This window comes from Microcebus murinus, chromosome 21, assembly GCF_040939455.1.
Source record: "Microcebus murinus isolate Inina chromosome 21, M.murinus_Inina_mat1.0, whole genome shotgun sequence".
Lineage (NCBI taxonomy): Eukaryota > Metazoa > Chordata > Mammalia > Primates > Cheirogaleidae > Microcebus > Microcebus murinus.
Window position 1 is genome coordinate 25,954 of NC_134124.1, and position 17,149 is coordinate 43,102.

The 17,149-nt window shown below is 62.9% G+C and overlaps 4 pseudogenes; all 4 read left to right on the top strand.

The window, feature by feature from the left end:
- The first annotated feature begins 3,167 nt into the window (after positions 1–3,167).
- On the top strand, positions 3,168–3,286 carry LOC142863276 (uncharacterized; annotated as a pseudogene).
- Positions 3,287–7,073: 3,787 nt separating this feature from the next.
- On the top strand, positions 7,074–7,192 carry LOC142863277 (uncharacterized; annotated as a pseudogene).
- A 3,787-nt stretch (positions 7,193–10,979) lies between these two features.
- On the top strand, positions 10,980–11,098 carry LOC142863280 (uncharacterized; annotated as a pseudogene).
- Positions 11,099–14,886: 3,788 nt separating this feature from the next.
- Positions 14,887–15,005, top strand: LOC142863281 (uncharacterized; annotated as a pseudogene).
- Positions 15,006–17,149: the final 2,144 nt, after the last annotated feature.

Consider the following 17,149-nt stretch of genomic DNA (forward strand, 5'->3'; position numbering starts at 1 on the left):
TTTGCTGCCCAGGCTAGAGTGAGTGCCATGGCGTCAGCCTAGCTCACAGCAACCTCAATCTCCGGGCTCAAGCAATCCTGCTGCCTCAGCCTCCCGAGTAGTTGGGACTACAGGCATGCACCACCACGCCCGGCTGTGTTTTTCTATATATATTAGTTGGCCAATTAATTTCTTTCTATTTTTAGTAGAGACGGGGTCTCGCTCTTGCTCAGGCTGGTTTCGAACTCCTGACCTGGAGCAATCCGCCCGCCTCGGCCTCCCAGAGAGCTAGGATTACAGGCGTGAGCCACCGCGCCCGGCCCCCCCTGTGTTCTTATTCATATACCTCTCATGTTGTTCCAGCGTATTGTGGGGGTACCAATGTTAAGGTCGGGTGCCTTGCCCTCTCCAAGCCTCCCCCCTCGGGTCAGAGCTTCAAGTGCGCCCATCCCCCAGTCGGTGCGCACCCACCCCATGCCTAATGGATGTGTATGCCCCTCCCCTCCCCCCACCCGCCCGACACCCACCCGATGAAGGTGATTCCTCTCTGTCCACTTAGGCGTCCATCCGTTCGTACCAATTTGCTGGTGAGCGCGCTCACGTGGTGCTCGTGTGTCCATTCTTGGGATACCTGGCCTACTGGAACGGGTTCCAGCTCTGGCCAGGAGAACACGAGAGGCGCCCTCTCACCGCTGCTCCTCACAGCCGAATGGCACTCCGTGGTGTCCACGCGCCACATTTTATTGATGCACTCCTGGATGGATGGGCACTCGGGTCGCTTCCACGTCTTTGCGATTGTGAATTGTGCCCTAACTGTCACCCTAACCCTTACCCAGCCCGTCTCCTCTGCCCCTGCCTGACGCACTCCTCCCCGGCCAGGCCCGTCACTGTCCTGGGCCCCCGCCTGACCGGCTCCTCCCCGCCCGGCCTGTCACCGTCCTCTGCCCCTGCCTGACATGCTCCTTCCCGCCCGCCCGGCCTCTCACCGTCCTGGGCCCCTGCCTGACCGGCTCCTCCGTCGCCTGGGCCTTCCAAGGGCTTGGTGTGGACGCTGCTTCCAGGAAGCCCACCAGAAACCCGGCAGCAGGGTGGCCGCAGCAGTCTCCAGCAGCCGTCCCTAAGTCGCGTGAGTGCGGGGGACGTGCCCCCGCTGTGCCGCGGGGGCCCAGCCTGGTGTCTTCCCTGAGGCCCTGCGGCTGCCGGCTGGGCTGCCGCTCCCCGCAAGGGGAGAGCCGCGGAGGTGGGGACCGCCTCCTGATGGGGACGTACACGCAGCTCTCCACGCAGCTCTCCACGTCGGATTCCGGGGCTCTCTGTCCTGCCCGAAGGCCCAGCTGGCCTGCGGGTCCTTAGAGTGGCAAAAACATCCGAAAACTGAGATTGAGGGTCCGGTGGGTGTCTGCACTTTTGTGCTGGGCACCCCAGGGAGGCCCGGGGGCTGGCTGGACAACGTGGTCTGCTGGGCGGGGGGGTTGGAGGAGCAACTGATGCCCTTTGCACTTTGGGTAGCAAGAGTCTGAGGTGTCTCTGAGCCCTGTGCCCTGTGGGGGGGGGCGGGGGGGGAGGAGGAGGAGGAGGAGGAGGAGGTGGGAAGGGCCGGGGCCTGCAGTCCTGTTCCCGGGGTAGCACGGCAAGTGGCTTCTTCCACAGGCTGCTTGGCCTGGGCTCCCTGCACCTGGGCCTTTGGAGGACCGGCCCTGTGCTTGCCAACACTTCCTGCAGGGACCCAGAGCTGGGAGGTGGCATCTCTCAGCCCTGGGTCGGGCAGAGCCCCAGCGGGCCATGCCCACAACCTCTCTCAGCACCGGTCCCCCAGAAGGCTCCTTTGGGACCAGGATTCTCTTGCGGTGACTCTTTAAGGTCTGGCCCCTGGATGGAGGGGCACCAGGAGTAGAGGAGCAGGAAGGGGAAGGGGGTGGCCATGCGAGGGGACACTTTGAGGCCGAGTCCCAGCTTCAGCCTGATCCTCCTGGGAACCCCGCTCTGAGACAAGGAGCCGGGCTTCGCATTCCCACAGCAGCCAGTCGTGGGCTGAGGACACCTGGGGCGTTGGGAACTCCCTGGCTTCTCCTTGGTTTAACGTCTAGAGCTGCTTGTGAATCGCGCCGCCACACACACCCGAGCGCAGGTGTCTTCCGCACAGACTGCGGGCCTCGCTCTTCTGAACGCCGCTAGCTCGCCACCCACCCACGGGTGAACCTGGTCAGGGTGCTTTCTCTAAGGGGCAGACTCTTTTCCGGGCGGGCTACCGGTGTCTCTGTTTGCTCGTTTCTTTCTTCCATTTCGGGAAAGTCTTCCTTGCTGGGTGTGGAAATCTCCTATGCCTTCCCTCGCCTATTCTGTCAGCTTTCAAATTCTCTTTCAGTTGCCACCCTCACAGATGGATTAGGAAACTCTTTCCGGTGCACTCATTAGTGAAATGACCTCCAGGAAGCTGGAATCCAATATCTAATGGCCGATTTTTAGCGAGTCCACACGCCAGGGTGGTCGGGGTCCAATGCAGCCCCGGCCAGGCCCAGGCCCCTTGGACTGGGCCACAGGAGGACACGGAGGAGGGTCCCGGCCCCCACGAAGCGGTGCCGGCAGTTCTCCACGGGCTTGGGCGTTTTCCAGAGGTAGGAGATGGAGGGGACTGATTTCTTCAGCGCCCCCCAAACCACGCCACCCCACCCCACCCATGGGACACATCCCCAGAGAGAGACGCCCCATACACTGGCTGTGCCCCAGCCCTGGCCCGGGGGAATAGGCGGCAGCCCACCCACAGGGCTAGGGGGCGGGCGCAGCTGAAAGGGGTTGTGGGGGAGGGCGGCCCCTGGCTGGGGTCAAAGGGCGAGCGTCCCGCGCGTGCGCAGTCAGCGGCAGGCAGCGACGCGCTGGGGGTGGGCAGCGGGTAGGTGAAGGAGGCCGGGCGAGGAGACGAGGGGGGCTGGGAGGGCTCCACCTTGGCGAGTCCAGCCGTGGAGGCGCATCTTGTGTGGGTGTGAGTGAGTGTGAGTGTGTGTGTGTGTGTGTGTATAGAGAGACAGCCCCCGCCCCGCCCCGCCCCGCCCCGCCCATCACCCCCGTCCCTGGGAGCCCGCGGGACCCGGCCGGGGAACTCAACCGGCCCGGCCCGGCGCGGGAGGCGGCGGCGGGGAAGCCCAGAGAGGCTCGGCTTCTTGAGCGGGGCAGGGGCGCCCTCCGCCGCCGTCTAGGGCCACACCACCCTGAACGCCCCCGATCTCGTCTGGTCTGGGAAGCTAAGCAGGGTCGGGCCCGGTTAGTACTTGGATGGGAGACCGCCTGGGAATACCGGGTGCCACAGGCTGCTGCTTTTTTTTTTTTTTTTTTTTTTTTGGCCTCTTGTTCTGTCCCCTTTCTGGGAGCGCGGCGGCGGCCCGGGGTGGGGGTCACCCCCACCCTCAGCGCCCGCGCGGTGCCTGGCGCCCCAGCCCGCACCGTGGGGCCTCCTCTTGTCCCAAGCCCCGACACCGCCGCTACGCGGCAGCATGCGTGGCATCTGGACTGTCAGGTCTCAGACCAAAGGTCTGCTCTGTGGGAACCGACACGCTGGAGGAAACCTTGAGAGTCTGAGAGGGGAGGGAGTTCCAGAAGAAGGCCAGGATGTCATTTTGAGGGAGTATGTGACCAGAACTCGTCCCGTTGCTTTTGGGGTTCTATGGGCTACACGCAGGAATCTTTGGTGGTGGCACCTGATGTTGGGGGATCCGGAGTCACACCCAGACCTGCTCCACAGGCCTCCTTTTACTTTTCTCTTCGGATTCATTATTTTTAAAAAGTGTCTCTTACCTCTAGGATTGCATTTTCTTTTCTCTCTCTCTTCAAGCAGATGATGGGAGTACAAGTATTCAGGTGACATGTGACGCCCTTGCCCCCCTCCCCCCTGCGTTCTTTTTTTTTTTTTTTTTTTTTGAGACAGAGTCTCGTTTTGCTGCCCAGGCTAGAGTGAGTGCCATGGCGTCAGCCTAGCTCACAGCAACCTCAATCTCCGGGCTCAAGCAATCCTGCTGCCTCAGCCTCCCGAGTAGTTGGGACTACAGGCATGCACCACCACGCCCGGCTGTGTTTTTCTATATATATTAGTTGGCCAATTAATTTCTTTCTATTTTTAGTAGAGACGGGGTCTCGCTCTTGCTCAGGCTGGTTTCGAACTCCTGACCTGGAGCAATCCGCCCGCCTCGGCCTCCCAGAGAGCTAGGATTACAGGCGTGAGCCACCGCGCCCGGCCCCCCCTGTGTTCTTATTCATATACCTCTCATGTTGTTCCAGCGTATTGTGGGGGTACCAATGTTAAGGTCGGGTGCCTTGCCCTCTCCAAGCCTCCCCCCTCGGGTCAGAGCTTCAAGTGCGCCCATCCCCCAGTCGGTGCGCACCCACCCCATGCCTAATGGATGTGTATGCCCCTCCCCTCCCCCCACCCGCCCGACACCCACCCGATGAAGGTGATTCCTCTCTGTCCACTTAGGCGTCCATCCGTTCGTACCAATTTGCTGGTGAGCGCGCTCACGTGGTGCTCGTGTGTCCATTCTTGGGATACCTGGCCTACTGGAACGGGTTCCAGCTCTGGCCAGGAGAACACGAGAGGCGCCCTCTCACCGCTGCTCCTCACAGCCGAATGGCACTCCGTGGTGTCCACGCGCCACATTTTATTGATGCACTCCTGGATGGATGGGCACTCGGGTCGCTTCCACGTCTTTGCGATTGTGAATTGTGCCCTAACTGTCACCCTAACCCTTACCCAGCCCGTCTCCTCTGCCCCTGCCTGACGCACTCCTCCCCGGCCAGGCCCGTCACTGTCCTGGGCCCCCGCCTGACCGGCTCCTCCCCGCCCGGCCTGTCACCGTCCTCTGCCCCTGCCTGACATGCTCCTTCCCGCCCGCCCGGCCTCTCACCGTCCTGGGCCCCTGCCTGACCGGCTCCTCCGTCGCCTGGGCCTTCCAAGGGCTTGGTGTGGACGCTGCTTCCAGGAAGCCCACCAGAAACCCGGCAGCAGGGTGGCCGCAGCAGTCTCCAGCAGCCGTCCCTAAGTCGCGTGAGTGCGGGGGACGTGCCCCCGCTGTGCCGCGGGGGCCCAGCCTGGTGTCTTCCCTGAGGCCCTGCGGCTGCCGGCTGGGCTGCCGCTCCCCGCAAGGGGAGAGCCGCGGAGGTGGGGACCGCCTCCTGATGGGGACGTACACGCAGCTCTCCACGCAGCTCTCCACGTCGGATTCCGGGGCTCTCTGTCCTGCCCGAAGGCCCAGCTGGCCTGCGGGTCCTTAGAGTGGCAAAAACATCCGAAAACTGAGATTGAGGGTCCGGTGGGTGTCTGCACTTTTGTGCTGGGCACCCCAGGGAGGCCCGGGGGCTGGCTGGACAACGTGGTCTGCTGGGCGGGGGGGTTGGAGGAGCAACTGATGCCCTTTGCACTTTGGGTAGCAAGAGTCTGAGGTGTCTCTGAGCCCTGTGCCCTGTGGGGGGGGGCGGGGGGGGAGGAGGAGGAGGAGGAGGAGGAGGTGGGAAGGGCCGGGGCCTGCAGTCCTGTTCCCGGGGTAGCACGGCAAGTGGCTTCTTCCACAGGCTGCTTGGCCTGGGCTCCCTGCACCTGGGCCTTTGGAGGACCGGCCCTGTGCTTGCCAACACTTCCTGCAGGGACCCAGAGCTGGGAGGTGGCATCTCTCAGCCCTGGGTCGGGCAGAGCCCCAGCGGGCCATGCCCACAACCTCTCTCAGCACCGGTCCCCCAGAAGGCTCCTTTGGGACCAGGATTCTCTTGCGGTGACTCTTTAAGGTCTGGCCCCTGGATGGAGGGGCACCAGGAGTAGAGGAGCAGGAAGGGGAAGGGGGTGGCCATGCGAGGGGACACTTTGAGGCCGAGTCCCAGCTTCAGCCTGATCCTCCTGGGAACCCCGCTCTGAGACAAGGAGCCGGGCTTCGCATTCCCACAGCAGCCAGTCGTGGGCTGAGGACACCTGGGGCGTTGGGAACTCCCTGGCTTCTCCTTGGTTTAACGTCTAGAGCTGCTTGTGAATCGCGCCGCCACACACACCCGAGCGCAGGTGTCTTCCGCACAGACTGCGGGCCTCGCTCTTCTGAACGCCGCTAGCTCGCCACCCACCCACGGGTGAACCTGGTCAGGGTGCTTTCTCTAAGGGGCAGACTCTTTTCCGGGCGGGCTACCGGTGTCTCTGTTTGCTCGTTTCTTTCTTCCATTTCGGGAAAGTCTTCCTTGCTGGGTGTGGAAATCTCCTATGCCTTCCCTCGCCTATTCTGTCAGCTTTCAAATTCTCTTTCAGTTGCCACCCTCACAGATGGATTAGGAAACTCTTTCCGGTGCACTCATTAGTGAAATGACCTCCAGGAAGCTGGAATCCAATATCTAATGGCCGATTTTTAGCGAGTCCACACGCCAGGGTGGTCGGGGTCCAATGCAGCCCCGGCCAGGCCCAGGCCCCTTGGACTGGGCCACAGGAGGACACGGAGGAGGGTCCCGGCCCCCACGAAGCGGTGCCGGCAGTTCTCCACGGGCTTGGGCGTTTTCCAGAGGTAGGAGATGGAGGGGACTGATTTCTTCAGCGCCCCCCAAACCACGCCACCCCACCCCACCCATGGGACACATCCCCAGAGAGAGACGCCCCATACACTGGCTGTGCCCCAGCCCTGGCCCGGGGGAATAGGCGGCAGCCCACCCACAGGGCTAGGGGGCGGGCGCAGCTGAAAGGGGTTGTGGGGGAGGGCGGCCCCTGGCTGGGGTCAAAGGGCGAGCGTCCCGCGCGTGCGCAGTCAGCGGCAGGCAGCGACGCGCTGGGGGTGGGCAGCGGGTAGGTGAAGGAGGCCGGGCGAGGAGACGAGGGGGGCTGGGAGGGCTCCACCTTGGCGAGTCCAGCCGTGGAGGCGCATCTTGTGTGGGTGTGAGTGAGTGTGAGTGTGTGTGTGTGTGTGTGTATAGAGAGACAGCCCCCGCCCCGCCCCGCCCCGCCCCGCCCATCACCCCCGTCCCTGGGAGCCCGCGGGACCCGGCCGGGGAACTCAACCGGCCCGGCCCGGCGCGGGAGGCGGCGGCGGGGAAGCCCAGAGAGGCTCGGCTTCTTGAGCGGGGCAGGGGCGCCCTCCGCCGCCGTCTAGGGCCACACCACCCTGAACGCCCCCGATCTCGTCTGGTCTGGGAAGCTAAGCAGGGTCGGGCCCGGTTAGTACTTGGATGGGAGACCGCCTGGGAATACCGGGTGCCACAGGCTGCTGCTTTTTTTTTTTTTTTTTTTTTTTTGGCCTCTTGTTCTGTCCCCTTTCTGGGAGCGCGGCGGCGGCCCGGGGTGGGGGTCACCCCCACCCTCAGCGCCCGCGCGGTGCCTGGCGCCCCAGCCCGCACCGTGGGGCCTCCTCTTGTCCCAAGCCCCGACACCGCCGCTACGCGGCAGCATGCGTGGCATCTGGACTGTCAGGTCTCAGACCAAAGGTCTGCTCTGTGGGAACCGACACGCTGGAGGAAACCTTGAGAGTCTGAGAGGGGAGGGAGTTCCAGAAGAAGGCCAGGATGTCATTTTGAGGGAGTATGTGACCAGAACTCGTCCCGTTGCTTTTGGGGTTCTATGGGCTACACGCAGGAATCTTTGGTGGTGGCACCTGATGTTGGGGGATCCGGAGTCACACCCAGACCTGCTCCACAGGCCTCCTTTTACTTTTCTCTTCGGATTCATTATTTTTAAAAAGTGTCTCTTACCTCTAGGATTGCATTTTCTTTTCTCTCTCTCTTCAAGCAGATGATGGGAGTACAAGTATTCAGGTGACATGTGACGCCCTTGCCCCCCTCCCCCCTGCGTTCTTTTTTTTTTTTTTTTTTTTTGAGACAGAGTCTCGTTTTGCTGCCCAGGCTAGAGTGAGTGCCATGGCGTCAGCCTAGCTCACAGCAACCTCAATCTCCGGGCTCAAGCAATCCTGCTGCCTCAGCCTCCCGAGTAGTTGGGACTACAGGCATGCACCACCACGCCCGGCTGTGTTTTTCTATATATATTAGTTGGCCAATTAATTTCTTTCTATTTTTAGTAGAGACGGGGTCTCGCTCTTGCTCAGGCTGGTTTCGAACTCCTGACCTGGAGCAATCCGCCCGCCTCGGCCTCCCAGAGAGCTAGGATTACAGGCGTGAGCCACCGCGCCCGGCCCCCCCTGTGTTCTTATTCATATACCTCTCATGTTGTTCCAGCGTATTGTGGGGGTACCAATGTTAAGGTCGGGTGCCTTGCCCTCTCCAAGCCTCCCCCCTCGGGTCAGAGCTTCAAGTGCGCCCATCCCCCAGTCGGTGCGCACCCACCCCATGCCTAATGGATGTGTATGCCCCTCCCCTCCCCCCACCCGCCCGACACCCACCCGATGAAGGTGATTCCTCTCTGTCCACTTAGGCGTCCATCCGTTCGTACCAATTTGCTGGTGAGCGCGCTCACGTGGTGCTCGTGTGTCCATTCTTGGGATACCTGGCCTACTGGAACGGGTTCCAGCTCTGGCCAGGAGAACACGAGAGGCGCCCTCTCACCGCTGCTCCTCACAGCCGAATGGCACTCCGTGGTGTCCACGCGCCACATTTTATTGATGCACTCCTGGATGGATGGGCACTCGGGTCGCTTCCACGTCTTTGCGATTGTGAATTGTGCCCTAACTGTCACCCTAACCCTTACCCAGCCCGTCTCCTCTGCCCCTGCCTGACGCACTCCTCCCCGGCCAGGCCCGTCACTGTCCTGGGCCCCCGCCTGACCGGCTCCTCCCCGCCCGGCCTGTCACCGTCCTCTGCCCCTGCCTGACATGCTCCTTCCCGCCCGCCCGGCCTCTCACCGTCCTGGGCCCCTGCCTGACCGGCTCCTCCGTCGCCTGGGCCTTCCAAGGGCTTGGTGTGGACGCTGCTTCCAGGAAGCCCACCAGAAACCCGGCAGCAGGGTGGCCGCAGCAGTCTCCAGCAGCCGTCCCTAAGTCGCGTGAGTGCGGGGGACGTGCCCCCGCTGTGCCGCGGGGGCCCAGCCTGGTGTCTTCCCTGAGGCCCTGCGGCTGCTGGCTGGGCTGCCGCTCCCCGCAAGGGGAGAGCCGCGGAGGTGGGGACCGCCTCCTGATGGGGACGTACACGCAGCTCTCCACGCAGCTCTCCACGTCGGATTCCGGGGCTCTCTGTCCTGCCCGAAGGCCCAGCTGGCCTGCGGGTCCTTAGAGTGGCAAAAACATCCGAAAACTGAGATTGAGGGTCCGGTGGGTGTCTGCACTTTTGTGCTGGGCACCCCAGGGAGGCCCGGGGGCTGGCTGGACAACGTGGTCTGCTGGGCGGGGGGGTTGGAGGAGCAACTGATGCCCTTTGCACTTTGGGTAGCAAGAGTCTGAGGTGTCTCTGAGCCCTGTGCCCTGTGGGGGGGGCGGGGGGGGGAGGAGGAGGAGGAGGAGGAGGAGGTGGGAAGGGCCGGGGCCTGCAGTCCTGTTCCCGGGGTAGCACGGCAAGTGGCTTCTTCCACAGGCTGCTTGGCCTGGGCTCCCTGCACCTGGGCCTTTGGAGGACCGGCCCTGTGCTTGCCAACACTTCCTGCAGGGACCCAGAGCTGGGAGGTGGCATCTCTCAGCCCTGGGTCGGGCAGAGCCCCAGCGGGCCATGCCCACAACCTCTCTCAGCACCGGTCCCCCAGAAGGCTCCTTTGGGACCAGGATTCTCTTGCGGTGACTCTTTAAGGTCTGGCCCCTGGATGGAGGGGCACCAGGAGTAGAGGAGCAGGAAGGGGAAGGGGGTGGCCATGCGAGGGGACACTTTGAGGCCGAGTCCCAGCTTCAGCCTGATCCTCCTGGGAACCCCGCTCTGAGACAAGGAGCCGGGCTTCGCATTCCCACAGCAGCCAGTCGTGGGCTGAGGACACCTGGGGCGTTGGGAACTCACTGGCTTCTCCTTGGTTTAACGTCTAGAGCTGCTTGTGAATCGCGCCGCCACACACACCCGAGCGCAGGTGTCTTCCGCACAGACTGCGGGCCTCGCTCTTCTGAACGCCGCTAGCTCGCCACCCACCCACGGGTGAACCTGGTCAGGGTGCTTTCTCTAAGGGGCAGACTCTTTTCCGGGCGGGCTACCGGTGTCTCTGTTTGCTCGTTTCTTTCTTCCATTTCGGGAAAGTCTTCCTTGCTGGGTGTGGAAATCTCCTATGCCTTCCCTCGCCTATTCTGTCAGCTTTCAAATTCTCTTTCAGTTGCCACCCTCACAGATGGATTAGGAAACTCTTTCCGGTGCACTCATTAGTGAAATGACCTCCAGGAAGCTGGAATCCAATATCTAATGGCCGATTTTTAGCGAGTCCACACGCCAGGGTGGTCGGGGTCCAATGCAGCCCCGGCCAGGCCCAGGCCCCTTGGACTGGGCCACAGGAGGACACGGAGGAGGGTCCCGGCCCCCACGAAGCGGTGCCGGCAGTTCTCCACGGGCTTGGGCGTTTTCCAGAGGTAGCAGATGGAGGGGACTGATTTCTTCAGCGCCCCCCAAACCACGCCACCCCACCCCACCCATGGGACACATCCCCAGAGAGAGACGCCCCATACACTGGCTGTGCCCCAGCCCTGGCCCGGGGGAATAGGCGGCAGCCCACCCACAGGGCTAGGGGGCGGGCGCAGCTGAAAGGGGTTGTGGGGGAGGGCGGCCCCTGGCTGGGGTCAAAGGGCGAGCGTCCCGCGCGTGCGCAGTCAGCGGCAGGCAGCGACGCGCTGGGGGTGGGCAGCGGGTAGGTGAAGGAGGCCGGGCGAGGAGACGAGGGGGGCTGGGAGGGCTCCACCTTGGCGAGTCCAGCCGTGGAGGCGCATCTTGTGTGGGTGTGAGTGAGTGTGAGTGTGTGTGTGTGTGTGTGTATAGAGAGACAGCCCCCGCCCCGCCCCGCCCCGCCCCGCCCATCACCCCCGTCCCTGGGAGCCCGCGGGACCCGGCCGGGGAACTCAACCGGCCCGGCCCGGCGCGGGAGGCGGCGGCGGGGAAGCCCAGAGAGGCTCGGCTTCTTGAGCGGGGCAGGGGCGCCCTCCGCCGCCGTCTAGGGCCACACCACCCTGAACGCCCCCGATCTCGTCTGGTCTGGGAAGCTAAGCAGGGTCGGGCCCGGTTAGTACTTGGATGGGAGACCGCCTGGGAATACCGGGTGCCACAGGCTGCTGCTTTTTTTTTTTTTTTTTTTTTTTTTGGCCTCTTGTTCTGTCCCCTTTCTGGGAGCGCGGCGGCGGCCCGGGGTGGGGGTCACCCCCACCCTCAGCGCCCGCGCGGTGCCTGGCGCCCCAGCCCGCACCGTGGGGCCTCCTCTTGTCCCAAGCCCCGACACCGCCGCTACGCGGCAGCATGCGTGGCATCTGGACTGTCAGGTCTCAGACCAAAGGTCTGCTCTGTGGGAACCGACACGCTGGAGGAAACCTTGAGAGTCTGAGAGGGGAGGGAGTTCCAGAAGAAGGCCAGGATGTCATTTTGAGGGAGTATGTGACCAGAACTCGTCCCGTTGCTTTTGGGGTTCTATGGGCTACACGCAGGAATCTTTGGTGGTGGCACCTGATGTTGGGGGATCCGGAGTCACACCCAGACCTGCTCCACAGGCCTCCTTTTACTTTTCTCTTCGGATTCATTATTTTTAAAAAGTGTCTCTTACCTCTAGGATTGCATTTTCTTTTCTCTCTCTCTTCAAGCAGATGATGGGAGTACAAGTATTCAGGTGACATGTGACGCCCTTGCCCCCCTCCCCCCTGCGTTCTTTTTTTTTTTTTTTTTTTTTGAGACAGAGTCTCGTTTTGCTGCCCAGGCTAGAGTGAGTGCCATGGCGTCAGCCTAGCTCACAGCAACCTCAATCTCCGGGCTCAAGCAATCCTGCTGCCTCAGCCTCCCGAGTAGTTGGGACTACAGGCATGCACCACCACGCCCGGCTGTGTTTTTCTATATATATTAGTTGGCCAATTAATTTCTTTCTATTTTTAGTAGAGACGGGGTCTCGCTCTTGCTCAGGCTGGTTTCGAACTCCTGACCTGGAGCAATCCGCCCGCCTCGGCCTCCCAGAGAGCTAGGATTACAGGCGTGAGCCACCGCGCCCGGCCCCCCCTGTGTTCTTATTCATATACCTCTCATGTTGTTCCAGCGTATTGTGGGGGTACCAATGTTAAGGTCGGGTGCCTTGCCCTCTCCAAGCCTCCCCCCTCGGGTCAGAGCTTCAAGTGCGCCCATCCCCCAGTCGGTGCGCACCCACCCCATGCCTAATGGATGTGTATGCCCCTCCCCTCCCCCCACCCGCCCGACACCCACCCGATGAAGGTGATTCCTCTCTGTCCACTTAGGCGTCCATCCGTTCGTACCAATTTGCTGGTGAGCGCGCTCACGTGGTGCTCGTGTGTCCATTCTTGGGATACCTGGCCTACTGGAACGGGTTCCAGCTCTGGCCAGGAGAACACGAGAGGCGCCCTCTCACCGCTGCTCCTCACAGCCGAATGGCACTCCGTGGTGTCCACGCGCCACATTTTATTGATGCACTCCTGGATGGATGGGCACTCGGGTCGCTTCCACGTCTTTGCGATTGTGAATTGTGCCCTAACTGTCACCCTAACCCTTACCCAGCCCGTCTCCTCTGCCCCTGCCTGACGCACTCCTCCCCGGCCAGGCCCGTCACTGTCCTGGGCCCCCGCCTGACCGGCTCCTCCCCGCCCGGCCTGTCACCGTCCTCTGCCCCTGCCTGACATGCTCCTTCCCGCCCGCCCGGCCTCTCACCGTCCTGGGCCCCTGCCTGACCGGCTCCTCCGTCGCCTGGGCCTTCCAAGGGCTTGGTGTGGACGCTGCTTCCAGGAAGCCCACCAGAAACCCGGCAGCAGGGTGGCCGCAGCAGTCTCCAGCAGCCGTCCCTAAGTCGCGTGAGTGCGGGGGACGTGCCCCCGCTGTGCCGCGGGGGCCCAGCCTGGTGTCTTCCCTGAGGCCCTGCGGCTGCCGGCTGGGCTGCCGCTCCCCGCAAGGGGAGAGCCGCGGAGGTGGGGACCGCCTCCTGATGGGGACGTACACGCAGCTCTCCACGCAGCTCTCCACGTCGGATTCCGGGGCTCTCTGTCCTGCCCGAAGGCCCAGCTGGCCTGCGGGTCCTTAGAGTGGCAAAAACATCCGAAAACTGAGATTGAGGGTCCGGTGGGTGTCTGCACTTTTGTGCTGGGCACCCCAGGGAGGCCCGGGGGCTGGCTGGACAACGTGGTCTGCTGGGCGGGGGGGTTGGAGGAGCAACTGATGCCCTTTGCACTTTGGGTAGCAAGAGTCTGAGGTGTCTCTGAGCCCTGTGCCCTGTGGGGGGGGGCGGGGGGGGAGGAGGAGGAGGAGGAGGAGGAGGTGGGAAGGGCCGGGGCCTGCAGTCCTGTTCCCGGGGTAGCACGGCAAGTGGCTTCTTCCACAGGCTGCTTGGCCTGGGCTCCCTGCACCTGGGCCTTTGGAGGACCGGCCCTGTGCTTGCCAACACTTCCTGCAGGGACCCAGAGCTGGGAGGTGGCATCTCTCAGCCCTGGGTCGGGCAGAGCCCCAGCGGGCCATGCCCACAACCTCTCTCAGCACCGGTCCCCCAGAAGGCTCCTTTGGGACCAGGATTCTCTTGCGGTGACTCTTTAAGGTCTGGCCCCTGGATGGAGGGGCACCAGGAGTAGAGGAGCAGGAAGGGGAAGGGGGTGGCCATGCGAGGGGACACTTTGAGGCCGAGTCCCAGCTTCAGCCTGATCCTCCTGGGAACCCCGCTCTGAGACAAGGAGCCGGGCTTCGCATTCCCACAGCAGCCAGTCGTGGGCTGAGGACACCTGGGGCGTTGGGAACTCCCTGGCTTCTCCTTGGTTTAACGTCTAGAGCTGCTTGTGAATCGCGCCGCCACACACACCCGAGCGCAGGTGTCTTCCGCACAGACTGCGGGCCTCGCTCTTCTGAACGCCGCTAGCTCGCCACCCACCCACGGGTGAACCTGGTCAGGGTGCTTTCTCTAAGGGGCAGACTCTTTTCCGGGCGGGCTACCGGTGTCTCTGTTTGCTCGTTTCTTTCTTCCATTTCGGGAAAGTCTTCCTTGCTGGGTGTGGAAATCTCCTATGCCTTCCCTCGCCTATTCTGTCAGCTTTCAAATTCTCTTTCAGTTGCCACCCTCACAGATGGATTAGGAAACTCTTTCCGGTGCACTCATTAGTGAAATGACCTCCAGGAAGCTGGAATCCAATATCTAATGGCCGATTTTTAGCGAGTCCACACGCCAGGGTGGTCGGGGTCCAATGCAGCCCCGGCCAGGCCCAGGCCCCTTGGACTGGGCCACAGGAGGACACGGAGGAGGGTCCCGGCCCCCACGAAGCGGTGCCGGCAGTTCTCCACGGGCTTGGGCGTTTTCCAGAGGTAGGAGATGGAGGGGACTGATTTCTTCAGCGCCCCCCAAACCACGCCACCCCACCCCACCCATGGGACACATCCCCAGAGAGAGACGCCCCATACACTGGCTGTGCCCCAGCCCTGGCCCGGGGGAATAGGCGGCAGCCCACCCACAGGGCTAGGGGGCGGGCGCAGCTGAAAGGGGTTGTGGGGGAGGGCGGCCCCTGGCTGGGGTCAAAGGGCGAGCGTCCCGCGCGTGCGCAGTCAGCGGCAGGCAGCGACGCGCTGGGGGTGGGCAGCGGGTAGGTGAAGGAGGCCGGGCGAGGAGACGAGGGGGGCTGGGAGGGCTCCACCTTGGCGAGTCCAGCCGTGGAGGCGCATCTTGTGTGGGTGTGAGTGAGTGTGAGTGTGTGTGTGTGTGTGTGTATAGAGAGACAGCCCCCGCCCCGCCCCGCCCCGCCCCGCCCATCACCCCCGTCCCTGGGAGCCCGCGGGACCCGGCCGGGGAACTCAACCGGCCCGGCCCGGCGCGGGAGGCGGCGGCGGGGAAGCCCAGAGAGGCTCGGCTTCTTGAGCGGGGCAGGGGCGCCCTCCGCCGCCGTCTAGGGCCACACCACCCTGAACGCCCCCGATCTCGTCTGGTCTGGGAAGCTAAGCAGGGTCGGGCCCGGTTAGTACTTGGATGGGAGACCGCCTGGGAATACCGGGTGCCACAGGCTGCTGCTTTTTTTTTTTTTTTTTTTTTTTTGGCCTCTTGTTCTGTCCCCTTTCTGGGAGCGCGGCGGCGGCCCGGGGTGGGGGTCACCCCCACCCTCAGCGCCCGCGCGGTGCCTGGCGCCCCAGCCCGCACCGTGGGGCCTCCTCTTGTCCCAAGCCCCGACACCGCCGCTACGCGGCAGCATGCGTGGCATCTGGACTGTCAGGTCTCAGACCAAAGGTCTGCTCTGTGGGAACCGACACGCTGGAGGAAACCTTGAGAGTCTGAGAGGGGAGGGAGTTCCAGAAGAAGGCCAGGATGTCATTTTGAGGGAGTATGTGACCAGAACTCGTCCCGTTGCTTTTGGGGTTCTATGGGCTACACGCAGGAATCTTTGGTGGTGGCACCTGATGTTGGGGGATCCGGAGTCACACCCAGACCTGCTCCACAGGCCTCCTTTTACTTTTCTCTTCGGATTCATTATTTTTAAAAAGTGTCTCTTACCTCTAGGATTGCATTTTCTTTTCTCTCTCTCTTCAAGCAGATGATGGGAGTACAAGTATTCAGGTGACATGTGACGCCCTTGCCCCCCTCCCCCCTGCGTTCTTTTTTTTTTTTTTTTTTTTTGAGACAGAGTCTCGTTTTGCTGCCCAGGCTAGAGTGAGTGCCATGGCGTCAGCCTAGCTCACAGCAACCTCAATCTCCGGGCTCAAGCAATCCTGCTGCCTCAGCCTCCCGAGTAGTTGGGACTACAGGCATGCACCACCACGCCCGGCTGTGTTTTTCTATATATATTAGTTGGCCAATTAATTTCTTTCTATTTTTAGTAGAGACGGGGTCTCGCTCTTGCTCAGGCTGGTTTCGAACTCCTGACCTGGAGCAATCCGCCCGCCTCGGCCTCCCAGAGAGCTAGGATTACAGGCGTGAGCCACCGCGCCCGGCCCCCCCTGTGTTCTTATTCATATACCTCTCATGTTGTTCCAGCGTATTGTGGGGGTACCAATGTTAAGGTCGGGTGCCTTGCCCTCTCCAAGCCTCCCCCCTCGGGTCAGAGCTTCAAGTGCGCCCATCCCCCAGTCGGTGCGCACCCACCCCATGCCTAATGGATGTGTATGCCCCTCCCCTCCCCCCACCCGCCCGACACCCACCCGATGAAGGTGATTCCTCTCTGTCCACTTAGGCGTCCATCCGTTCGTACCAATTTGCTGGTGAGCGCGCTCACGTGGTGCTCGTGTGTCCATTCTTGGGATACCTGGCCTACTGGAACGGGTTCCAGCTCTGGCCAGGAGAACACGAGAGGCGCCCTCTCACCGCTGCTCCTCACAGCCGAATGGCACTCCGTGGTGTCCACGCGCCACATTTTATTGATGCACTCCTGGATGGATGGGCACTCGGGTCGCTTCCACGTCTTTGCGATTGTGAATTGTGCCCTAACTGTCACCCTAACCCTTACCCAGCCCGTCTCCTCTGCCCCTGCCTGACGCACTCCTCCCCGGCCAGGCCCGTCACTGTCCTGGGCCCCCGCCTGACCGGCTCCTCCCCGCCCGGCCTGTCACCGTCCTCTGCCCCTGCCTGACATGCTCCTTCCCGCCCGCCCGGCCTCTCACCGTCCTGGGCCCCTGCCTGACCGGCTCCTCCGTCGCCTGGGCCTTCCAAGGGCTTGGTGTGGACGCTGCTTCCAGGAAGCCCACCAGAAACCCGGCAGCAGGGTGGCCGCAGCAGTCTCCAGCAGCCGTCCCTAAGTCGCGTGAGTGCGGGGGACGTGCCCCCGCTGTGCCGCGGGGGCCCAGCCTGGTGTCTTCCCTGAGGCCCTGCGGCTGCCGGCTGGGCTGCCGCTCCCCGCAAGGGGAGAGCCGCGGAGGTGGGGACCGCCTCCTGATGGGGACGTACACGCAGCTCTCCACGTCGGATTCCGGGGCTCTCTGTCCTGCCCGAAGGCCCAGCTGGCCTGCGGGTCCTTAGAGTGGCAAAAACATCCGAAAACTGAGATTGAGGGTCCGGTGGGTGTCTGCACTTTTGTGCTGGGCACCCCAGGGAGGCCCGGGGGCTGGCTGGACAACGTGGTCTGCTGGGCGGGGGGGTTGGAGGAGCAACTGATGCCCTTTGCACTTTGGGTAGCAAGAGTCTGAGGTGTCTCTGAGCCCTGTGCCCTGTGGGGGGGGCGGG